This window comes from Mustelus asterias, chromosome 9, assembly GCF_964213995.1.
Source record: "Mustelus asterias chromosome 9, sMusAst1.hap1.1, whole genome shotgun sequence".
Taxonomy (NCBI): domain Eukaryota; kingdom Metazoa; phylum Chordata; class Chondrichthyes; order Carcharhiniformes; family Triakidae; genus Mustelus; species Mustelus asterias.
The window spans coordinates 14748841-14775183 of NC_135809.1; the positions used below are offsets into that span (position 1 = coordinate 14748841).

General features: G+C 46.4%; 1 protein-coding gene and 1 long non-coding RNA gene across 2 annotated transcripts in view; one reads left to right on the forward strand and one right to left on the reverse strand.

Moving 5' to 3' along the window:
* Positions 1 to 220: 220 nt before the first annotated feature.
* On the reverse strand, positions 221 to 9832 carry LOC144498504 (uncharacterized). The gene is made up of 3 exons (XR_013498721.1): positions 9739 to 9832; positions 2083 to 2132; positions 221 to 1022 (listed from the first exon to the last, which is right to left on the reverse strand). It is a non-coding gene; the product is annotated as an uncharacterized LOC144498504 (long non-coding RNA).
* LOC144498503 (uncharacterized) overlaps positions 7573 to 26343 on the forward strand; it is a 104003-nt gene continuing 85232 nt past the window's right edge. The window contains exon 1 of the mRNA XM_078219712.1: positions 7573 to 7601. The gene's annotated coding sequence lies outside the window, so the exon portion shown is untranslated. The remainder of the gene's footprint in view (positions 7602 to 26343) is intronic.

Consider the following 26343-nt stretch of genomic DNA (forward strand, 5'->3'; position numbering starts at 1 on the left):
GGGCTAAGAGCTGATGCCCAATTCCAGTGAATCAGGCACTGCAGGTCCATTAGAATAGGCTGAGTGGGGCCTGCTGAGCACTGGTTTTCCTGGTGATGTGGACCCTTGGAGCCAATTTGGGTGAATTGCACCCAATATTTATCTGAGTACAATGTCATAAACATCAGCTCCATGAGGTGTCAGCCTTTTCTTCTTTTAAGTTAATTTATTCGCGTCAGAAGTAGGCTTACATTCAAACTGCACTGAAGTTACTATGAAAATCTCCTAGTTGCCACACTCCGGTGCCTGTTCGGGTACACTGAGGAAAAATTTAAGCATGGCCAATCCATCTAACCAGCACTTCTTTGGGAGGAAACCAGAGAAAATCCACGCAGACATGGGGAGAATGTGCAAACTCCACACCGACAGTGACCCAAGGCAGGAATCGAATCCAGGTCCCTGGCACTGTGAGGCCGCAGTGCTAACCATTGTGCTACCGTGCCGTCCCCTTCTACAGCTTCCATCAAGAGAACAAACACTGTTGTTGTCTTTTGGAATACTGAATGCTTGAGGTGCACATCATTCACTGCATCAACCTTAAAACAGCCTTACGTGAAACATCGGTGATCTGTGCATCTCCTTCAGAAAATAATATCTTTTAAACTCAGACTTTCCTGAGATTCAGTTCAAATGTTGTTTTACTGAGACCAGAACATAGCTGCGCTCACAATCTATGGTGACTGAGGCTTTTGTGAGTCATCCAAATAATTAAAAATAAACTTTCATTGCATGACCTCAGGAGGCCAAGTGAACAATGCAGAGTGTGCTGCGGTTCAAAGACTATTTATTGTGCTCTTCTGGGTGGAAATTTCCGGAACAGGCAAATGTCCGAAAAAAACGGCTGAAGAATTTTACAGCCCTGTTCTGTGTTTGTAGAATTCCATTCAATGAATGTAATTAAGTGAAAACAGAAACTTGTACGTTCTGCTGAATTTTATTGTTTTATTTATTGTGAACTGCCAGAGGCTGCCATTTCCAGGATCCTATTAAAAACAAACATTGGGATTAAAACAAACTGGTGCATTTCCACTCTAGATATGAGACACTACAAGGAACTACATGACTAAGTCCATGACTGACTATCCTATGTTACTTCCTCAAGCTAACACAACTAGTTACACTAACCATAATCAGAAGTCAATCGAAAGTAAAATAATTTAAAACAGTAACTCCACAGGCTGGAATTCTCTGACCTCGCCCGCGGCTGGGATTCTCCAGTCCCGCGGCTATGAATGAAAATTTGGCTGAGTGCCGCTGCCAGTGAGGAGTGAATGAATAGGGAATTCTAGCCCACGGCCGGGACTCTTCAATCTTGTACGCCCTGCCACTGGTGCCAGCGAGAATGGAGAATTTGGAGCTCAGCCAAATCTCCATTCACAGCGGCGGGACTGGAGAATCCCAGCCGTGGGCGAGGTCGATGGGCGGCACAGTGGCACAGTGGCTGACACTGCTGCCTCACAGGTGCCAGGGAGCGGGTTTGATTCCTGGCTTGGGTCACTGTCTGTGCAGAGTCTGCACGTTCTCCCCGTGCCTGTGTGGGTTTCCTCCGGATGCTCTGGTTTCCTCCCACAGTCCAAAAGATGTGCTGGTTAGGTGCATTGGCCATGCTAAATTCTCCCTCAGTGCACCCGAACAGGTGCCGGAGTGTGGCAACTAGGAGATTTTCACAGTAACTTCACTGCAGGGTTACTTGTGACACTAATAAATAAACTTTTTAAAAAACTTTTTAAGAATCCTGGCCCACATTACATAGTCTTAATTGTGTTGTAAAATGTAACAACAGCTGAAGTTGTCTCATAGAACACCTGCCTCAGTAGAGATTATTGATATCCTCTGACCACAATTCAGTGATAAATTCCTGAATATGTCTCATTATTACAGCTCTCAACTCTTTCAATTTAGGTTAAAATAGCACATAAAGGAATTCGACACAGATGTGTTAGCCAGTGCTCTGCCAGATAAGATTAAAACATTTAAAGGATGCAACTCCAATTATCAAGCTGTTGATCAGTCCACCTGTTGATAACATTTCCCCTTACTCACTTTATTTTTCAACAGTGAGTTTGTTCCCCTGTTCCCCTGCCAGTGTAGTCCTGGAATGAGTAGGTGTAAAGAATGATTTACATTATCATTTCCCTTGGTCCCTGCAGTCTGTGCAGCCAAGGTTACAAGCTGTAAGGAATTAAAGGTACCAGCTCAAACTTACTGGGCTTTCAACCCCCTCACAGTTTTATACTTTATAAGAAATTGCAATGATGGGCAAAGATGTGCAGGTTAGCTGGATTGGCCATGCTCAATTGCACCTTAATGTCCAATGACATGCAGATTAGCTGGATTGGCCATGCTAAATTGCCCCTTAGTGTCTCAAGAGGTGTAGGTTAGGTGGATTGGCCATGCTAAATTGCACCTTACTGTCCAAAGACGTGCAGATTAGCTGGATTGGCCATACTAAATTGCACCTTAGTGTCTCAAGATGTGTAGGTTAGGTGGATTCACCATGCTAAATTGCCCCTTAGTGTCTCAAGATGTGTAGGTTAGGTGGATTCGCCATGCTAAATTGCCCCTTAGTGTCTCAAGATGTGTAGGTTAGGTGGATTCGCCATGCTAAATTGCCCCTTAGTGTCTCAAGATGTGTAGGTTAGGTGGATTCGCCATGCTAAATTGCACCTTAGCGTCCCAGGATGTGGGTTAGGTGGATTAATGGGGTAAATACGTGGGGTTACAAGGATAAGACCTAGATGGGATGCTCTGTCAAAGAGTTGGTGCAGACCCGATGCACTGAATGGCCTCCTCCTTCACGATAGGGATTCTATGGGCAGGATTTTCCCGCCGCGCTCACTCCAAAACTGGAAAATCCCACCCGAAATCAATGGACCTTTGCATGGTCTGCACCCCCACCCTCACCCTCCCGCCTGCTACAATTCCTGTGGCAGGCAGGATGGGAAACTTCCCCCATTGATTCTATGACTGAGCAAGAATTTATTGTAATTACAAGCTAGAGATTACTGAAATTACTGAAATTACCCCATTTGGAGTATTGTGAGCAGTTTTGGGCCCCGTATCTAAGGAAGGATGTGCTGGCCTTGGAAAGGGTCCAAAGGAGGATCACAAGAATGATCCCTGGAATGAAGAGCTTGTCGTATGAAGAACGGTTGAGGACTCTGGGTCTGTACTCATTGGAGTTTAGAAGAATGAGGGGGGATCTTATTGAAACTTACAGGATACTGCGAGGCCTGGATAGAGTGGACGTGGAGAGGATGTTTCCACTAGTAGGGAAGATTAGAACCAGAGGGCACAACCTCAGGCTAAAAGGACGATCCTTTAAAACAGAGATGAGGAGGAATTTCTTCAGCCAGAGAGTAGCGAATCTGTGGAACATTTTGCCGCAGAAGGCTGTGGAGGCCAAGTCATTGAGTGTCTTTAAGACAGAGATAGATAGGTTCTTGATTAATAAGGGGATCAGGGGCTATGGGGAAAAGGCAGGAGAATGGGGATGAGAAAAATATCAGCCATGATTGAATGGTGGAGCAGACTCGATGGGCCGAATGGCCTAATTCTGCTCCTGTGGTCTTATGGTCTTATGAAAGTAAATTATTGATTTGGTTAAGTGATTGGTTGGACAGTAGAAAACAGAGAGTAGTCTAATGGATATGTACTTGAATTGAAAGGGAATGATTGGTGGATCCGCCCAGAACTTCTGGGGGGGCGATTCTCCTATTCCGATCCGCTAATTTTTTGGTGGGTCGGAATAGGGGACATGTGCGTGCGCTGATTTGCGGGATTTGCGCATGCATTCCTGACGCACATGCATCACCCACCACCGGAGAGCAGGCGCAGTCGGGACTGTGCTGGAAACCGGCGGGAAGACGAGATAAGTGACTTTAATCTATTTGTAATGTAATTTAAATGTGATTACTGGGCCCAGGACTGAAATCTCCAGGCCCGATAGCATCTCCCACCCCACCAGGAGTATTTCACTCTGGCGGGGTTTAGAGTAGCTCCCCACTTTCGGGGAACTAGCTGGAAACCCCACTGGAGTGAAGGGAGGGCAATCGGGGCCCTCCAGGGGTCAGGCAGTGGGGGATGGTGTCCACTTGGCATAGGCACCCTGGCAGTGCCAGCCTGTGCCCCCTGGCACTGCCCAAGGGGCAAAGTGCTCATGCCCAGGGGGCACTTTGGCACTGCCCACTGAACATTGGGCAGTGCCAAGGGGGTGGGGACTCAAGAGTGGGGCCTAGGGGGCGGTGCCATTGGGGGTGGGGCCTAGTGGTGATCTGTGGCATTGGGGGGGGTCCCACTGCCACTCTGCATGGGGATCGGTCGGGGCTGGAGGGAGGCCAGCGATCAAGGTGTCTTTGTGCCCTGTTTGTGATCAGAACTCCCACCCACCTGACGAAGGAACAGCCTGTTCCGAAAGCGAGTGGCTTTTGCTACCAATAAACCTGTTGGACTTTAACCTGGTGTTGTTAGACTTCTTACTGCGTTTACCCCAGTCCAACGCTGGCATCTCCACATCAAGTTCTGACATGCGCAGAGTTCCGGAACTGTCAGACTCTGGCGTGAATAGGCTCCGCCCATGAGCCTTTAATGATATTCATGATTGTGACCTCTGCATTGCACAGTGTGGGAGATTTGAGTCTGAACTCCCACTGAAAAATAGTCATGAATTACACCGTTTTCCCACCAATTCTCTCAGAATTCCTTTGGGAGAATCGCCTCCCTGATCTCTGGATGGTTGCACCCTGGAGATATTCCCCAAGATATGCTACCTTGGATGTCTCATGGGATAAAGGGGGAGGTGGCTAGATGGGTGGAGAACTGGCTTGGTCACAGAAGACAGAGGGTGATAGTGGAAGGGTCTTTTTCTGGCTGGAGGCCTGTGACTAGTGGTGTTCCGCAGGGCTCTGTATTGGGACCTCTGCTGTTTGTGATTTATATAAATGATCTGGAAGAAGGTGTAACTGGGGTGATCAGTAAGTTTGCGGACGACACAAAATTGGCAGGACTTGCAGATAGTGAGGAGCATTGTCAGAAGCTACAGAAGGATATAGATAGGCTGGAAATTTGGGCAAAGAAATGGCAGATGGAGTTCAATCCTGATAAATGCGAAGTGATGCATTTTGGTAGAAATAATGTAGGGAGGAGCTATACGATAAATGGCAGAACCATAAAGGGTGTAGATACGCAGAGGGACCTGGGTGTGCAAGTCCACAGATCCTTGAAAGTGACGTCACAGGTGGAGAAGGTGGTGAAGAAGACATATGGCATGCTTGCCTTTATAGGACGGGGCATAGAGTATAAAAGTTGGGGTCTGATGTTGCAGATGTATAGAACGTTGGTTCGGCCGCAGCTGGAATACTGCGTCCAGTTCTGGTCGCCACACTACCAGAAGGACGTGGAGGCTTTGGAGAGAGTACAGAGGAGGTTTACCAGGATGTTACCTGGTATGGAGGGGCTTAGTTATGAGGAGAGATTGGGTAAACTGGGGTTGTTCTCCCTGGAAAGACGGAGGATGAGGGGAGACTTAATAGAGGTGTATAAAATTATGAAAGGCATAGATAGGGTGAACGGTGGGAAACTTTTCCCCAGGTCGGTGGTGACGTTCACGAGGGGTCATAGGTTCAAGGTGAAGGGGGGGAGGTTTAACACAGATATCAGACGGACATATTTTACACAGAGGGTGGTGGGGGCCTGGAATGCGCTGCTAGGCAAGGTGGTGGAGGCGGACACACTGGGAACGTTTAAGACTTATCTAGACAGCCATATGAACGGAGTGGGAATGGAGGGATACAAAAGAATGGTCTAGTTTGGACCAGGGAGCGGCGCGGGCTTGGAGGGCCGAAGGGCCTGTTCCTGTGCTGTATTGTTCTTTGTTCTTTGTACTAACTATGCGGTATTTACCCAGGAAGTTTGAACTTCCATTGGGCAAGTCTGCTCTGTCCAGACCCTCCGAAAGAGTCTCCAACTCTGAGTTAGAGTTGAGACGTCAGATGAAAAGCCCACCAGGAAAAATTAGAAGGATGGAAACCAATTCTAACTCCTGGGTAACGGTATTACTGACTCCCGAGACTCCCCACAGAACACCTGAATCCCATAAGAAGTCTCACAACACCAGGTTAAAGTCCAACAGGTTTATTTGGTAGCAAAAGCTTTCGGAGCACTGCCCCTTCGTCAGGTGAGTGGGAGTTCTATTCACAAACAGTAAAACCTGAATCCCACCCACCAACACATCCCCCCAATACCTGCTCAGACACAACAAACCCCTGAACTGGGGATCACCCCACCCGACTAATCTCCCCAAACACCTGACTATCCCCTGACGCCTGACTATCTATGCCAACCCCCTTGCTACATCCCCAACACCATGGCGAACTGCTCCGACCCAACTAGCCCACCAACCACCTGACTGTCAACCTGGTCCAACTACCTCAATCCCTATGCCCCATACACAGAAAAGAATCGAGACTTATGGAGATAAGATTGGAGAGTGGAGTTGAAGATTATCATATCAGATCAGTCACAATCTCATTGAACAGTGGAGCAGACTCGATGGGCTCAATGGCCACTTCTGCTCCTACGTCTTATGGTCTAAAACAAGTGAAGGAAGACAATGCATCTCATCAGTTGGACATGTGGAAGAAGACTGCAGCATGTTATGACACGTCGCTGAAATCTGACCACCAATCCCACAAGGTCATGCGGACAATGAACCCAAGATCTTCACGTTAATCAAAATTGGACCTAGACTTTTTCAGGATCTACCCCAAGGTCTGTAGGTTGAGAATCAGCCTGTTCAGTCACATGAAGACCTAACGTCAACGACATCCTCAAATCAAGGGACAGCTGCTGATGGCAACATAGGAAATTGCAATTGTACCAACAGTAGTAATTATACAAAGCAAAACAGTTCATAAAAAACAAAATTGAGACATTGGCCGAAACGCTATCAGAATGGAATTTCCCAGGACAGAAATCACTGTTGGCCTCGGGCGGGATTTTACAATATTGTCCAAGCGAGGCCATAAAATCCCGCCCATAGTCTGCTCATTTTGGTGTATATTTTTAATGGTCAGTACTCCATAGTGTAGATACTTCATTTATGATAGACACAAATAACATTTTCTGCTCAGCAGCAGATCCTGACATCTGCTTGCTATAAAACTGCACTTCTGACATTTGAGCTGACAGAACTTTGTGCAAATAGACGTCAGAAACATCAGCTCCATGAGGTGTCGGCCTTTTTTTCCTTTAAAGTTTATTTATTAGTGTCACAAGTAGACTTACATTAACACTGCAATGACATTACTGTGAAAATCTCCTAGTCGTCACACTCTGGTGCCTGTTCGGGTACACTGAGGGAGAGTTCAGCACGGCTAATCCACCTAACCAGCACATCTTTCGGACGGTGGGAGGAAACCGGAGCACCCGGAGGAAACCCACACAGACACGGGGAGAACGTGCAAACTCCCCACAGACAGTCACCCAATCCAGGAATCGAACCCAGGTCCCTGATGCTGTGAGGCAGCAGTGCTAACCACTGTGCCACCGTGCCACCCATTTGTGTAAGTAGTAAAGCAAATGTGATTAGTTAAAGCTTGAATCAGCTGTTCAGCTTTGTTTTATTGTGATCATGATGAGTGTTGGTGCAGGAAAAGTAAATTTTCCACAATGTGTTATTTCACTAAAGGGGACAGATAAAGCCACAAATGAAAATTCCCAGATCAGAGCAGTGGAATTAATTGACGCTTTTGAGAATAAATCAGAAACCCTGGGAAGGTGAATAAATGAACTCTGAAGAAGGTACGAAGTAAATTCATTCACCTTTACCAAGAATCACACTGCATATAATTTTTCTGAAAAATTTCACGGTTACAATATCTTTGGGCCTCGTCAACGTAGTCCGGGAAAGCTATGGGCCAGAATTCTCCGGTCTCGCCACTTCTGCAGCGAGAATGGAAATTTGGTGCTCAGCCAAATCTCCATTCACAGCAGCGGGATTGGAGAATCCCAGCCGTGGGCGAGGTGGGGAATTCTGTCTCGACGGTCAGTTCACCTGATAGACAATGCAGTTTCAGCTTGAATTCCCAAGGGAAAGGAGAACAATAAGAATTGTTGAGGGGGTGGGAAACAATTGAGGTTGACAGGTGCAATAACTGAAAGCATTTTGAGAAGTTACTCCACTCAAAGCAGCTACATTTCTGAAAGGGGCACTGAAAGGTACATTCTTCCTCCATCAGGCACCGTGTCCTAAGAAGGCATTAGCGACTACAGATTGTTCCATGATTATGTGTGGCCAAATACAGAAATGGTTTGCTGTTGCCTTCTGCAAGTTTAGACCATAAGATCGTAAGACATAGGAGCAGAATTAGGCCACTCGGCCCATCCAGTCTGCTCCGCCATTCAATCATGACTGATATTTTTCTTATCCCCATTCTCCTGCCTTTTCCCCATAACCCCTGATCCCCTTATTAATCAAGAACCTATCTATCTCTGTCTTAAAGACACTCAATGACCTGGCCTCCACAGACTTCTGCGGCAAAGAGTTCCACAGGTTCACTACTCTCTGGCTGAAGAAATTCCTCCTCATCTCTGTTTTAAAGGATCGTCCCTTTAGCCTGAGGTTGTGCCCTCTGGTTCTAGTTTTTCCTACTAGTGGAAACATCCTCTCCACATCCACTCTATCCAGGCCTCGTAGTCTCCTGTAAGTTTCAATAAGATCCTCCCTCATCCTTCTAAATTCCAACGATTCCAGACCCAGAGTCCTCAACCGTTCTTCATACGACAAGCTGTTCATTCCAGGGACCATTCTTGTGAACTTCCTTTGGACCCTTTCCAAGGCCAGCTCATCCTTCCTTCGATACGGGGCTCAAAACTTCTCACAATACTCCAAATGGGGTCTGATCAGATTAGTTTAGCTGACCAGGAAACTGTCCCGCTCTTACTGCCTGCCATCAGGCATAATAGAAGGATTTATAGACTGATAGTCAACCTGCTTGGCCATGACATTAATGTGCCATCCCTGGCTATCATATCCTGGAGTGGGACTTGAATCTGGTGCCTCTTGTCCATAGGTAGGAACACTACCCATTGTGACACAATACCTTCCCAAAACAGGCTCTTCATTTGCATATGCAAAGGGCTCACTTCTTTTAGGCGACCACTCCAGCTGCCTGAAAAATGGATGGATGATTTTCTAATATTCAAAACATTGTGCCCTAAACTTTTTTCCCTTTTTGTGCTTTTTTAATGCCTATAAAATTGCCACAAAAGTCAAGTTTTACCCTAATACATGTGGCACATAAGTTAATTAGGCTTCACGTAGTTGGGTGGTCCAGCTTTTCCTGAAACATGCATGACACATGATGCAGTGCAAATGCATCTTCAGATACTATGACGTTGAGCTTCGGGGGAAACTGTAGTACTCAGTTGCCTATGGATAGGAAAACCTGCCCAGTGAAAACTGACATGTATCAAGCTGGAGTTTTGGGTTATCTAGAATGGTGTTATCTGGCACCACATATGTTCAAAACTGTATGTAGCAGACTTAGGAATGGGTAATGAATGCTGGCCTAGCCAGCGACGTCTACATCTCGTGAATTAATTTTTAAAAAGCAGCTCAGTAAAGTTTTTCATCAGTGCTAGCTTATACTTTCTAACAGATCAAGGAATTTTAAAATGATTGAAGTATAAAATACTTACAAATGTGCCTTGATGCTGACTCTACCACTCAAATAAGTAAGTCTTTTTACAGACTGCCATTTTTCGCAGGACCAAGGTTAAAATGGAAGCTTGGGCGTCTAAATATGGAAGTCAATAGTCTTATATTAAAACTGTACCAGGTTGTGATTAGAAATATTTCAGTACTGGCTTGCATCAGCACTACATGTCATAGTAAAAACCAATATTTTGCAGATAAACATTCTTTCAAAGACCATGGGGGGAGTTTTCCCATCCCGCCTGCCACGGGAATCATGGAGAGTGGGAGTGGGGCAGACCATGCAAAGGTCCGTTGACTTCGGATGGGATTTTCTGATTTTGGAGTGAACGCAGCTGGAAAATCCCACTCCAGATGTTAATTTGGGCAGATGTTTGAGGCACAATTTTGTTTTCTGGCTCTGCCTCATGTAACATTCTAACACGTATCACAATGATTAGAAGCTGTCAGCAAAGAATACTTTCCTTTGACATATTTCATGGATTTGACGCAAATACAGAAAATGTACATCCTTCCAAGAAATGCACTCTTGTTGCTCTTCACATCAAGGAAAGAGAAATGGCAGCAAATCTTCCTGTGGGATTTTAAGAGCTGAAATGAAACCGATTTAATCAGATACGTCTCCTAGTCGTCTACAGTTCTTGAATATTTGTCTGTTATTATTGGCTTTGGTTTTATATCACTCGGTCGATGGAGTCTGTGATTGCAGTGATTCTATTGTCACTGGCAAATGCCCAGAGTCGAAAGATGCATTCCTGGGTAAAAATAGAGTAATATTTCTGAAAGTTTGAAAAGGATAGCAAATGAATGTGGGTGATCCGGTGCAGATGTATACACAGTGGGGAGTCTTCAAGCCCATTAATGGCTATAAATAATACTGTGGGAATAGCTGCTGCTAATTATTGTATTGCAACCATTTCTTTGCAAACTGAGGTCAAAGAGGGAACTTAATGTACTACAGCATTCTAATATAGTTACATGTATTTCAACACTGGCTAAATCCCGGAATTAAATTACAACTACATTTAAATTTAGAACAATTGATTCACGATGGCTCAAGATATTTCTGACTCATGAGGTTCATGAAATCTTGGGTATCTGGGCAATCTAACACAGTGTCCAAATATGTATTCAACTGCCTCTGCTGGTTTTCCATTTGATGAAGAGAACAGAACTGTCCCAAGAAGGGCATGAGTTGAAAGTGAAATTTAAAGTTCCAAAAACAGAGAGCAATATCAATTCCATTAAAAAATATAACAAAGCAATGGCTTTCTTATTCACAAAGAAATTATTTTTGCATATAGCTGAGAGGGACAGGGGTGTCACATTCTTCCTCAGGATCATCAGAAGCATCCTTTCTGGATGTATCACAGCTTGGTATGGCTCCTGCTCTAACCAAGACCGCAAAAAACTACAAAGGATTGTGAACGAAGGCCAGTCCATCCCGCAAACCAGCCTCCCATCCATTGACTTTGTCTACACTTTCCGCTGCCTCAGAAAAGCAGCCAGCATAATCAAGGTCCCCATGCACTGCGAACATTCTCTCTTCGACCTTCTTCCATCAGGAAAAAATACAAAAATCTAAGATCACATACCAACCGACTCAAGAACAGCTTCTCCCCTGCTGCCATCAGATTTTTGAATGAACCTACTTTATCGTAAGTTGATCTTTCTTTACACCCTAGCTATGTCTGTAACATTAAATTCTGCACCCTCTCCTTTCCTTCTCTCCTATGTATTTGATTTGATTTGATTTATTATTGTCACGTATTAACATACAGTGAAAAGTATTGTTTCTTGTTCGCTATACAGACAAAACATACCGTTCATAGAGAAGGAAACGAGGGAGAGCAGAATGTTGTGTTACAGTCATTGCTGGGTGTAGAGAAAGATTAACTTAATGCAAGGCAAGTCCATTCAAAAGTCCGACAGCAGCAGAGAAGAAGCTATTCTTGAGTCGGTTGGTACATGACCTTAGACTTTTGTATCTTTTTTCCAAAGGAAGAAGATGGAAGAGAGAATGTCCGGGATGCGTGGGGTCCTTAATTATGTTGGTTGCTTTGCCGAGGCAGCGGGAAGTGTAGACAGAGTCAATGGATGGGAGGCTGGTTTGCGTGATGGATTGGGCTACATTCACAACCTTTTGTAGTCCCTTGCGGTCTTGGACAGAGCAGGAGCCATACCAAGCTGTGATACAACCAGAAAGAATGCTTTCTATGGTGCATCTGTAAAAGTTGGTGAGAGTCATAGCTGATATGCCAAATTTCCTTAGTCTTCTGAGAAAGTAGAGGCACTGGTTGGCTTTCTTACTTATAGTGTCAGCATGGGGGGACCAGGACAGGTTGTTGGTGATCTGGACACCTAAAAACTTGAAGCTCTCAACCCTTTCTACTTCGTCCCCGTTGATGTAGACAGGGGCATGTTCTCCTCTATGCTTCCTGAAGTCGATGACAATCTCCTTCGTTTTGTTGACATTGAGGGAGAGATTATTGTTGCCGCACCAGTTCACCAGATTCTCTATCTCATTCCTGTACTCTGTTTCATCATTGTTTGAGATCTGACCCACTACGGTGGTGTCGTCAGAAAACTTGAAAATCAAATTAAAGGGGAATTTGGCCACACAGACATTGGGTGTATAAAGAGTATAGTAGGGGGCTGAGAGCCTTGTGGGGCACTGGTGTTGAGGATGATCGTGGAGGAGGTGTTGGTGTCTATCGTTACTGATAGTGGTCTGTGGGTTAGGAAGTTCAGGATCCAGTCGCAGAGGGAGGAGCCGAGGCCCAGGCCACAGAGTTTGGAGATGAGTTTCGTGGAAATAATAGTGTTGAAGGCTGAGCTGTAGTCAATAAATAGGAGTCTGACATGGGTGTCTTTGTTATCTAGGTGTTCCAGGGTTGAGTGCAGGGCCAGGGAAATGGTGTCTGCTGTGGACCTGTTGCGGCGGTAGGCAAACTGTCCGGGAGGCTGGAATTGATTCGTGCCATGACTAACCTTTCAAAGCACTTCATAATGATGGATGTCAGAGCCACCGGCTGATAGTCATTAAGGCACACTGCTTGGTTTTTCTTTGGTACCGGGATGATGGTCATCTTCTTGAGGCAGATAGGGACCTCAGATTGTTGTAAAGAGAGGTTGAAGATGTCTGTGAATACCCCCGCCAGCTGATCCGCACAGGATCTGTGAATGGTATGGTTTGTCTGTATAGCATGCAAAAAACAGTACTTTTCACTGTATTCCAATACACGTGACAATAATAAATCAAATCAAATCAAATCCCAACCCAACCCCACCCCACCATACCCCACCCACCCACCCAAATGAATTCAGAGACTGGGAACATCGGAACCTTGTGAACAACCTCAACAGCAACTGACCTGCGATACCATACTCCGGCACCACGACATCCATATTGCCATCCTGAGCGAGACACGGCTGGCAGGAGAAGACCTGCTTAAACTACAAGGTGGTGGATACACCTTCTTCTGGAGGAAGGTATATCCGCCGAAGGGACAAGCAGAAGACCTCATGGCAACACCCCTGCTCGCAAGTCCTGGCACCAAATAAACTATATCATCATCTGAGTGAGGGACCACAGAAATGTCTGCATCACCCGCCCCATGACCGAAGCCAACGACTGCTGGACTGACCACTGACTAATCCATTCTACCAAAACCCTGGCTCAAACCGGCAGAGGCAGAAAACAATCTGTCACAGGAGACTCAATGTCGCTGGGCTCAAAGGCACTGAGAAGAAATATCTACTCAGTCGGTGCCTCACAGGTAACCTGGTGATGACCAATGAGCAAAAAGCTGCAGAATCCCCGCAGCGCCTGGTCTGCCTTAAAAGCCACCTTACTCAGCACCTGTGAGGAGATGCTCGGGCTCTCGACCATAACGTCAACCCCTCAAAATCAGCTTTTCTCCAATCTATTAGCTTGGTTTCCTTCACACTTATCTCCTTTTCTAGCATCATCTCAAAGCATATTACGTTATGATCACTCTTGCCCAGATGCTCTCCTACTTTTGCTTCTCTTATTTGCTCTGTTTGATCCCACTACTGGATTCAAAAGTGAATGCACCCTTGCTGGGCCTTTTACATATTGGGTTAGAAAAGAGTCCTGTACAAATTGTAGGGGCTTCGCCCCCTTATCCTCTTGACCTACCTCTTCTGCCCAATTAATATCAGGGTAGTTAAAATCCCCCATGATTATTATTCAATTGACATTAGGCTGCTTTCCAAATTTTTCCACCCGCTCATGATGATGCCCGTTGCTGGCAGGATTGGAAAACCTGTGTTTTTTCCCCCAATTCTGTAATTTCTCTAATTTGATTCTTCCCTCATACAAAAGTTCCATGGAAAGCTGGCAGCAAGCAAAACTTGTCTCTTGAGTTAGTTTGTGTTGTTTTTTCATCACTTACTTCGCTGTGATGTCATGCCAGTGTCATGAAGCTTCATTACAATGTGTTGAAATAGGAAACAGCGAAACCCAACTCATGTCTACGCTCTCATTAAATTTGAGGAATTAGACACAAAGCAGCGCAAACAAGTATCTTTGGATCTGGTTAATGAAAAAGCTGCACTAGTACGGAATTTCCTTTATTTCATTCTGAAATACTAAACCTCTCAAACTGTTGATTGCCGAGTTGGAATAGCTGTATTTACACGCTCCTTCCTGCCTGTTGCAAGGCTTGTTACCACAGCCACACCCGAATGATTAATCAAAATTCTTAAAGCGGCAATAGAGTCATAGAGGTTTACAGCATGAAAACAGGCCCTTCGGCCCAACTTGTCCATGTCCCCCTATTGTTTTAAACCCCTAAGCTAATCCCGATTGCCCACAGTTGGCCCATATCCCTCTATACCCATCTTACCCATGTAACTATCTAAATGCTTTTTAAAAGAGAACATTGTACTACTACCTCTGGCAGCTTGTTCCAGACACTCACCACCCTCTGTGAAAAAATTGCCCCTCTGGACACTTTTGTATCTCTCCCCTCTCACCTTAAACCTATGTCCTCTAGTTTTAGACTCCCCTACTTTTGGGAAAAGATATTGACTACTTAGCTGATCTGTGCCTCTCATTATTTTATAGACTTTATTTTATAAGATCACCCCTCAGCCTCCTACGCTCCAGAGAAAAAAGTCCCAGTCTATCCAGCCTCTCTTTATAACCCAAACCATCAAGTCCCGGTAGCGTCCTAGTAAATCTTTTCTGCACTCTTTCTAGTTTAATAATATCCTTTCTATTATAGGGTGACCAGAATTGCACACAGTATTCCAAGTGTGGCCTTACCAATTTCTTGTACAACTTCAACAAGACGTCCCAATTCCTGTATTCAATGTCCTGACCGATGAAACCATGCATGCCAAATGCCTTCATCACCACTCTGTCCACCTGTGACTCCACTTTCAAGGATCTATGAACATGTACCCCTCGATCTCTTTGTTCTGTAACTCACCCCAATGCCCTACCATTAACTGAGTAAGTCCTGCCCTGTCTTGTGTCAGAAAAGCTGAGGCTATTTCTTTTCAAACGCGTATGACAAGTCAAAAACGCACCACTTGTGAGTGATGTTGGCATGCTGGAAATGGTACGCAGGTTTTCTGGGTCAGTCCCAGCACCACAAGGGGAAATGGTAGCCTAGTGGTATCACCGTTAGGCTATTAATCCAGAAACTCTGCTAATGTTCTGGGGACCTGGGCTCAAATCCTGCCACGGCAGATGGTAGAATTTGAATTCAATAAAAAATATTTGAAATTAAGAATCTACTGATGACTATGAAGCCATTGTCAGAAAAAACCATCTGGTTCACTAATGTCCTTTAGAGGAGATCTGCTGTCCTTACCTGATCTGGCCTACATGTGACTCCAAACCCACAACAATGTGGTTGACTCTCAACTGCCCTCTGAAATGACCTAGCAAGCCACTCAGTTCAAGGGCAACTAGAGATGGGCAATAAATGCTGGCCAGCCAGTGACACCCATGTTCCATGAATGAATAAAGAAAAAAGCACAGCGTCACATCCTAGACACCTGTTCACCAACAAAGCAGAGAAGTATAGCCAAGGATGATTGACCAGTGTGCTGGGTCCAGCTCTGAACGTCCTTTTGGGTTGCCTCTAGTTTGCCCCTCCATACGGGGACTGCAGTTTTTGCAATGCCCTGGCTTTTCTTCAGGTTCCCAATAGGAAAGAAACAGCTTAGAACAGTGTTCATATTTCTGAGTTTTTACTGGTATTCCATTTTAAGGTACACAAGACCAGTTTGGATCAATATTCTTATTTCGCCATTTTTACTTTTCGTTTTCTTCTGGGTTCTGAAGGAGTAATGCCAGCCTGAAGTCCCAAGTAATTTTCATATGCACCAACATTTGCTGTTTTGTTACCATGTTCAGATCTATGCTGCATTTCTCCAAAATCTAAAATACCTGGGATGAACTACCGCATCCCAGTTGCGTGAAAGGACTCACAAAGGTGGCACAGTGGTTAGTGTGCCTCACAGTGCTGCTTCACAGCACCAGGGACCCATGTTCAATTCCGGTCTCGGGTCACTGTCTGTGTGGAGTCTGCACTTTCTCCCCGTGTCTGCGTGGGTTTCTTCCGGGTGCTCCGGTTTCCTCCCACAATCCGAACGGGGCAGCATAGTGGCACAGTGGTTAGCACTGCTGCCTCACAATGCCAGGGACCCAGGCTCAATTCCAGTCTCGGGTCACTGTCTTTCTGCCCGTGTCTGCGTGGGTTTCCTCTGGGTGCTCTGGTTTCCTCCCACAGTCCAAAGATGTATGGGTCAGGTTGATTGGCCATGCTAAATTGCCCCGAGTGTCAAGGGGATTAACAGGGCAAATGTGCAGGGTTACGAGAATAGGGCCTGGGTGGGACTGTGGTCAGTATAGACTCGATGAGCCAAATGGCTTCCTTCTGTACTGTAGGGATTCTATGAAAGATGTGCTGGTTAGGTGCACTGGCCATGCTAAATTCTCCCTCAGTGTGCCCGAAAAGGCGCCAGAGTGTGGCGACTCGGGGATTTTCACAGTAACTTCATTGCAGTGTTAATGTAAGCCTACTTGTGACACTAATAAATAAACTTTAAAAAACTTGTTCTCTTTACAACAGGGAAGATTCAGCAGAGTTTTAATAGAGGCGTTCAAAATTATGAGGGGTTTTAGAAAGGTAACAAGGGGAAAATGCTTTCAGGACCAATACATGAATAGGATGGGAATAGAGGGATACGGTCCCCGGAAGAGTCGGGAGTTTTAGTTAAATCAGGCAGCATGGTCGATGCAGGCTTGGAGGGCCGAAGGGCCTGTTTCAGTGCTATAATTTTCTTTGTTCTTTGTTTGTTCTTTGTTCTTTGACTGCAGGGTTGATTTGAATCTGAGGATTCAATTTTGGTGAAGGCCCCAGGGGAAATGAAAAGGGAGTTTGAATACAGGTACCAGACCCCTTGAGCAGCGTCCCAAAATCCAGACCCATAACCCGGCTACATTCAAAGCTAATGTCCTGGGTAGCAATTTGAATAAAACCCTTCTATTCTTTACTTTCCATACTTTGTTTTATGTATCATAAGTACATGTTTGGCATGACATCCAAAATCAATATAATATCCGCCAACCCAGTGTGCATCTGGTCCCGAGATTCCAGGATGCCTGCATAAACTTGACAGGGAAAAATGTGCAGGGCCACGTGCAGAGAATAGGGCAGTTGGGCTCATTGGAAAGCGGAAAGCTCTTTCAAAAAGGCAGCATAGACTTGATGGACAGAATGTCTTGCTGTTGTGCTGTAAAATTCGATGGTTCTATGGAAGTGATGACAAAGGGTGTTCTTGCCTCCACTTACAACTAACTTTGCATCAGATGCTGGCTGTTCAAAGCGGATTATCCAAAAACCTTGACCTGAAGCCGGCACCCAGGAAATCCAGGTCTCTTAGAATCCCTACAGTGCAGAAGGAGGCCATTCAGCCCATCATCGCGTCTGCCCCGACTTTCCAAAAGAAAATCTTACCAAGGCCCACTCTCCCACCCTATTTCCGTAATCCCACACATTTACCGTGGCTAATCCTCCTAACCTACACATCTTAGGACATGAAGGGGCAATTTAGCACGGCCAATCCACCTAAGCGGGCGGCACGGTAGCACAGTGGTTAGCACTGCTGCTTCACAGCTCCAGGGTCCTGGGTTCGATTCTCGGCTCGGGTCACTGTCTGTGTGGAGTTTGCACATTCTCCTCGTGTCTGCGTGGGTTTCCTCCGGGTGCTCCGGTTTCCTCCCACAGTCCAAAGATGTGCGGGTTAGGTTGATTGGCCAGGTTAAAAATTGCCTCTTAGAATCCTAAGATGCGTAGGTTAGAGGGATTAGCGGGTAAATATGTGGGGGTAGGGCCTGGGTGGGATTGTGGTCGGTGCAGACTCGATGGGCCGAATGGCCTCCTTCTGCACTGTAGGGTTTCTATGATTTCTATGATTTCTAAGCTGTACATCTTTGAACTCTGGGAGGAAACCGGAGCACCCTGAGGAAACATACGCAGACATGGGGAGAACGTGCAAACTCCACACAAAGGGTGGAATTTCACCGGCACATCTGCCTGAGGTTCATACGATCCCGCCCGGGGCCAACAGAGAATGCGTTCTCCAAGCCTCGCCCGTCCCTGGAATTGGGATGGGTGCGCTGGTAAAATTCCGGCCAAACAGTCACTCAAGGCCAGAATTGAACCTGAGTCCCTGGCGCTGTGAGGCATCAGTGCTAACCACTGTGCCACCATACCATCCCAGGCTACCATCCCATTATTCCAGTGGACTCCTGCCAAAGCTGTGGCCAGAGCACAGCGGAGCGGATGTGTATATTTAAAGCCAATGCCTGTAAAGCATTTGTAATGCCTTACAAATGTGTAACATTTGTTGTAAAGTCGCTGTCCTGTACTCACCATATGAAAGTAAATTTATTCTCTCTTTTTATTCAGAATCATCAAATGAGATATTTTACAATTTAAGCCATAAATCACGGCAATTAACAGTGATAAATAATATTTATCCCTCAACCAATGTCCAAAAATAAACTGGATCAAAGGCAAAATCCTGGAAATTTACTGAACAGATGAACTGGTCAAGAACATCATTTGCTGTTTACAGGATATGGCTTTGCACTTATTAGCTGCCTTGTTTGCCTTTATAACAACAGTGATTACACTTTAAAATGACTGTAAAACATTCTGAGATATCCTGAGGATATGAAAGCTGCCATAAAAGTTCAGATGCTTTCTTTTGGTAAAATACTGATTTGGACAGATACCCATTCAGTAAATTTAGGAGATACTGGCCATTGTTCAGCACATAGCTGAAGGTACTCATTTGAAAACTCTGAAAAAAACATCCAATAAAGACTGGCCCTGCCAGCGACACAACGCCCACATCCCGTAAATCAATTTAGAAATCCCGCAACAAATTGAGGAAGTAGGCTCCAGACGATTACAAACTGCAAAAGGAAGAATCAGTAGTCAAAATGCATAGTGAAACTACCATCAAGTTTATTTTATTAGTGTCGCAAGTAGGCTTACATTCACACTGTAATTGTGAAAATCCTGTAGTTGCCACACTCCGGCGCCTGTTCAGGTACACTAAGGGAGAATTTAGCATGGCCAATGCACCCAACCAGCAGATCTTTCAGACTGTGGGAGGAAACCGGAGTACCCACAGGAAACCCACGTAGACATGGGGAGAACGTGCAGGCTCTGCACAGACAGTGACCCGAGCCGAGAATTGAACCCGGGTCCCTGGTGCTGTGAGGCAGCAGTGCTAACCGCTGAGCCATCAGTATTTTCTTTTTGCTCCCACTATAACAATGAATGATTCAGTGGTTTTATATTACAGAAATGATGCTCATGTTATTATGCAAATGTGCCTGGCCAATGCTTCCCTGTCATGAGCCTAGATTAGATTTCTCGACTGAAACGGAAATCAACCTGCCTGACATTAAAAACTCCGAACATAAGGGTTGGAACCGTCCCAACAATGTTCAGATTGGCTCAGGTGAGAAAACCGATGTGAAGCTCAAAGGCTTCACTTCCAGGCTCTCGCCATATCAGGGCCCGCCCCTCGCTAACCAAACCCTCCCCCACCCCCCCGCCACCATACAGGCTGTCCACTCCACCCTCCCCATACTTTGCAGGCATCAGAAATCTCCTCCCTGTTCTGTCAGCCCTCCATCAGGCAATAGGGCTCTCCCTTCTCCCTTACAGGCATCAGGGCTCTCCAATCTCGCCCCCACCCCCCCACCACACAAAAGAGGAATTTAACCCCCTCCCCCCCGCCCCCCCCTCACCAATGGAACTCCCGCAAGGCCACCCCAGCAGTATCAATTTGGCAGTGCCAATCTGGCAGTGCACACCTGGCACTGTCAGCTCAGCGCCAAGTGTGCACTGCCAGATTGGCACTGTTGGGGCCAGTGCCAAGGTGCCAAGGGGCAATGTCCTCACCACCCAGGGCTATACCCCTGGCCTGGTCACCACGGATAGTTTTCTTCTTTGAAAACCAGCGGTGATTCTCGCCAGCATGACTTCATGCTGACTGAGTGAGAGGATAAGGCGTGGCAGAAGTTATGACATCAAGGCCGGGTAAGTACATGTTAATTTAGTAAACTGTATGGAAATCAGGAACCTGATCACATCACCGGCGGGAGGGATGGGAGGAGTGGGGTGGGGTGGGTGGGAGATCTCAAACTGAGATCTTGCCGGTGCAAATCCCATTTTGGCCCTCTCGCGAGATTTAGCAACAAGTACGGGATTTGTGCCCGTGGTCAGTGCAGCTGATAGATCACAACAAAGACTTCCATTGTATTTAGGGATTCCGGCACAATTGATAACATGGGGCAGAATTTTTCCCATCCCGCCCGCAGTGGGAGCGGAGAATCTAGCATGAGTCAAAAGCTGGAATTCTCCAGTCTCGCATGCCCCGCAGCCACTAACAGCGAGAATGGAGAATTTGGCACTCAGCCAAATCTCCATTCACAACAGCGGGACTGGAGAATCCCAGCCACAGGTTAGGTCAGAAAATCCCAGCCACAGGTGAGATCGGAGAATCCCAGCCACTAAAAAGTCAGAAACCCGCTGGTGTAAAATCACTCGCAATTCTCCCAATGGAAGGTTAATAGTGGGTCAGTCTTCTTGCTGGCTGGTGGTGTGTACATGATTTGCATTCATTTGCATCTCATGAATGCTCAATAAAACAGTTTGCCACCGGTATCCCATCAGGCCTTCCTTGCGTCAAGCCAACGTGAAATTACATCGGCCTGAAACCCGATTGATAAAGAGTGGTGCACACAAGGCAGTCCTCAGCTAGCCAGAGACTTTGAAGTGAATGCAACAAAGCCTTTTGCCATAGTGCTGCACTGCTCCTGATGCACTGTTCCCCACTCTGCTGAGGCAAACCAGTTCCTGCCTTCTATCTTCATGCTGAGCTGGTCCTCATGGGCTGCACCGTGCTGCTGGGTCCATGGACCCGCCTGTGTCAATGTCTTGGAGCAGCTTTGCACCTGGGGTTAGGTAGTGCAGGTGTCTCCTTCCCCCCCTAGTGCCACACACCAATGTCTATCTGGACTCATGCAGCCACCACAACAAAGGTTCAAAATTCAGCTGAGGTGTAACCTGACAAAGACAAGGGGGGGCAATGTGGAAGGAGGGCTGTGCAAGGAGGGTTGGGGGGGAGGGTGAGGGCTCGTGGTGGCAAGCAAAGAGGCAAGAAAGTGAGCGGCATGGTGGCAAATGGTTAGCACTGCTGCTTCACAGCTCCAGGGACCCGGGTTCAATTCCCGGTTTGGGCCACTGTCTGTGTGGAGTTTGCACTTTCTCCCTGTGTCTACATGAGTTTCCTCCGGGAGTTCCGATTTCCTCCCACAGTCCAAAGGTGTGCAGGTTAGGTTCATTGGCCATGCTAAATTGCCCCTTAGTGTCCCGGGATGCGTGGGTTCGAGAGATTAGCCGGGTAAATATGTGGGATTACAGGGATAGGACCTGGGTGGGATTTTTGTCGGTGCAGACTGGATGGGCCGAATGGCCTCCATTGCACTACAGTGATTGTATGGAAGTGGGTGAAAAAGACAAACAATGGAAGGCAGAAGGAAGACTGAGCGGAGGAAAGTCGGACCCTGACAAGGCTGCATGGCAAGTACTCAAACAAGGGGGTCAAATGAATACCACATCATTTACTGGATGGGCATGCACGAAGACTCAAGATGCGGTGGGTAAAGGTCCAAGGGAGAGATAGGCGCCTCAAAGGTGATGGGCTTGGGGGGGGAGGGTGGTTGAATCGAGGAACAGATTTGTTCTTGAAGCTGCTATCCTTTCTCCTCTTGGTTGCTGGCATCTGCACAGTCTGGTGAAGACAGGTGGGCTGGAGAGAGTGACATGAACGTGCTGGACTGATGTTTAAATATGGTGCTGGGACTTTTGAATCCGCCAGCTCACAGTGAGAAGATGAATCAGCTGCTGACCTGCCTGGTGACTCGGAGGGAACCCGCCTGTGCAATAGTTAGAACATAAGAACATAAGAAATAGGAGCAGGAGTAGGCCATCTAGCCCCTCGAGCCTGCCCCGCCATTCAATAAGATCATGGCTGATCTGACGTGGATCAGTACCACTTACCCGCCTGATCCCCATAACCCTTAATACCCTTACCGATCAGGAATCCATCCATCCGCACTTTAAACATATTCAGCGAGGTAGCCTCCACCACCTCAGTGGGCAGAGAATTCCAGAGATTCACCACCCTCTGGGAGAAGAAGTTCCTCCTCAACTCTGTCTTAAACCGACCCCCCTTTATTTTGAGGCTGTGTCCTCTAGTTTTAACTTCCTTACTAAGTGGAAAGAATCTCTCCGCCTCCACCCTATCCAGCCCCCGCATTATCTTATAAGTCTCCATAAGATCCCCCCTCATCCTTCTAAACTCCAACGAGTACAAACCCAATCTCCTCAGCCTCTCCTCATAATCCAAACCCCTCATCTCCGGTATCAACCTGGTGAACCTTCTCTGCACTCCCTCCAATGCGGTTCCAAGCACAGAACCTGGTGCGGGGATCCCACCATTCTGGTCAGCGGGACATGCAACACCAGAGCCGCCCGCCACCACACTGAGACTCAAAAACGAAGAATCCCTCCCAGGGTGTGCTCAAAGGCAAGATAACCCATAATGATCTGGTGCCATCGACCAAATCACCATGGCGAGAATGTGGAAGAGGACATGTTCGTAGCAAGAACCTGAAGACTTATCTCGGTGAGAGGCACACTGAGAATTGGTGGCAATGTCAATACCAGTCAAGAACTCAGTATTCCTTCTGTGGCTGTTCAAAAATCTGTAAAGGTCCACATAGAGCACTGAAAAGTTGATGTTGTACTGGGAGGAAGATGTGGCAGAATGGGCTAATAGTTACACAATGAGTTAGTGACACATATCATAGTCTAGCAATAACATCAGCAGACATGTACTAAAGATTCAGTAGAGCAGCTGGAATAGTCTGTACACAAGAGGGATGTACTTACTCTGAAGCTTATCATGTATAATAAAGTAATTTTGAAGTAGCATACCTGAATCAGAGCTGTTACTAATGAGGAGAGAGAAACCTTCCCAATATAGATTAGCCCACGAAGCAAATCACAAAACAATGGCATCAGGTCGATAGCATCTATGCTGCCTCAGCAGAGTATTGAGGAAGTGCTGTGCTGTTAATAGATTCCTAGTGCAGAAGGAGGCCGTTCGGCCCATTGACTCTGCACAGACTCTCCAACAGGGCATCTTAGCCAGGCCCCATTCCCTTGACCCTATGTACCTATGTGGTTAATCCCCCTAAACAACGTATCCTGAGACACTAAGGGGCAGTTTTACCATGGCCAATGCACCTAACCCGCACATATTTGGACTGTGGGAAGAAACCGGAGCACCCGGAGGAAACCATGCAGACACGGGGAGAACGTGCAAACTCCACACAGATAGTCACCCGAGGGGGGAATTGAACCCAGGTTCCTGGCGCCGTGAGGCAGCAGTGCTAACCATAGTGCCATCGTGTCACCCTGTTGGAGGAGCTTGCCTTCTGGATGAGAACCGATCCCTCTCAGAGGGATATAAAAGTTCCCACAGCACTACTAGAAGACAGCCAGAGAAATCCTGGCCAACACTTACCTCTCAAACAGCTAAAACAGATCATTTAAGCTGGGGCTGTTTCATCCTCACCATGAAGCCGCTTGACACCTTTCCTATATTACAATAATGATGTCTCTTGGGATCACCTGAGGCCACAAAAGGTTTTATATAAATTTAAGTCTTTCTTTCCCCAGAAGGATTGTAAACTCCATATGCGTATGCATGCCTTAGACATCTTCAGAATGTGAGCAGTAATTGAACTCAGCCAAAGAAAACAATTTAATTTCAGAGTGAGAAAAATAAGTGGCGTGTAAAGCACGCGCACATTATCACTTATTCTAACGTTATACCTATGCTGTCTTCCAATTACCTCTCCTCAGACATATAAGGGTGGCAGGGTGACACAGTAGTTATGACTGCTGCCTCTCAGCGCCAGCAACCCGGGTTCGATTCCGTTCTTCGGTCACTGTCTGTGTGGAGTTTACACATTCTCCCCGTGTCTGCATGGGTTTGCTCCGGATGCTCCGGTTTCTTCCCACACTCCAAAGATGTGCAGGTTAGATGGATTGGCCATGCTAAATTGTCCCTTAGTGTCAGGGGGACTAGCAGGGTAAATACGTGGGGTTACGGGGGTGGGGCCTGGGTGGAATTGTGGTCGGTGAAGACTCAATGGGCCAAATGGCCTCCTACTGCACTGTAGGGATTCTATAATTCAATGATATCGAATTGGTTGGCAATTGTGTAGGAATGGACACAGAGGTCAGTTTATCCACAACCAAGTCACAAGTAGACTATCTTAATGTTGCTTTTCAGATGATAAGCATTTAGGTCTGAAACTCTACTTGGCTTCCCTTAATCCTGAAGACTTGAAATTTAAAAAGGCATGCTGTACTACAAAGACCGTGGCAGAATGCACATTATAATTCCTAAAATATCAGTCTGTACAGACCAGTGGGTGTGTTTAAGTGCACTAACCAGAAAATAAGCATTGTTGTTGCAATATGTTACATCCTGGATGACATCAGCACAAAATGTGAAAACTGAGCATGGAGATTTTTCACTCAAAAGGAGTTTCGCATCCTGCAGCTGATTCCACTTTTGTTCAAATTAAAACATCTGGGTTCATATAAATGAGCGATTGTTTTGCCAAGGCCACCCTCCTGTTCCAGTCATTATTATGCTCAGTTATTATTTTGTTTGACATGCAGTAAACTTGTTGGATCAGACTCACATGCGATTCCTGACAAGGTTAGTGCTTAAAACGAGCACGGCAACATTTTTGGAAGCATTTACTGGGGCAGGACCTGTTTTCATTGACATTACGCTGCATGATAAAAGTGCTGTGTCATTTCCATTATTTCTGGGTACTTTTAGAGTATAGGGGGGAGGTCACTGATATACCTGGTAGGGGGTACAGCATTGGAATGCTGAGAAGCTTTCACTTCTGTTCCTCGAATAGTTAACGGATTAAAAGAAGCATGTCTATTCCAGCATTCGTGGAAATTCATGAAAGTGCTTGACTTTGCAGCCTGAATCTTTGAGAATGAATCATAGAATCCTACAGTGCACAAGGAGGTCATTTGGCCACTAGTCCACCCAGGCCCTATTCCCATAACCCCATGCATTTACCCTAGCTAGTCCCCCTGACACTAAGGGGCAATTTAGCATGGCCAATCCACCTAACCCGCACATCTTTGGACTGTGGGAGGAATCCGGAGCATCCGAAGGAAACCCACACAGACACGGAGAGAATGATTGGTGTTATATTGCTTTCACTCAATAATTGAATGCGTTTTGGAATTGAGTTGTGGTTCTGGAGTGGTGGAGAGAGAGTGCTGCCATTTCCCACCAAATGGCAGGTATGAATCACGCATTTAAGGAAGTTATAAGGAGGAATTTCCTCTCTCAGTGGGCAGTGAATCTATGGAATTCTTTACCGCAGAGGGTTGTAGAGGCTGGGTCATTAGCTGGGTTCAAGGCTGGGATGGACAGATCTTTATTCGGTAAGGAAATCAAGGGTTATGGGAATAAGGGGGAAAGTGGAGTTGAGGATTATCATATCAGATCAGTCATGATCTCTGCAGTGATTGCAATCTGTCTTTTTAAGACAGCGCAGCAGTAGAGGGTCACCTGGCTTGAGGGACCAATGGGAACTGAGAGCGAGTGATCACCCTCGAGGGTGCCTTCTCTCATGTGGAATCATCTAGTAGCCATTGTAGTCAACATGTGCTGGAGCTGCAATCCTCTGTACTTGATTTCTCTTTATCACTAAATGCCTGTTGTTCCCACGGTGGCACAGTGGTTAGCAGTGCTGCCTCGCAGCTCCAGGGACCCGGGTTCGATTCCTGGCTTGGGTCACTGTCTGTGTAGAGTTTGCACGTTCTCCCCGTGTCTGCGTGGGTTTCCTCCGGGTGCTCCGGTTTCCTCCCACAGTCTGAAAGACGTGCTGATTAGATGCATTGACCCGA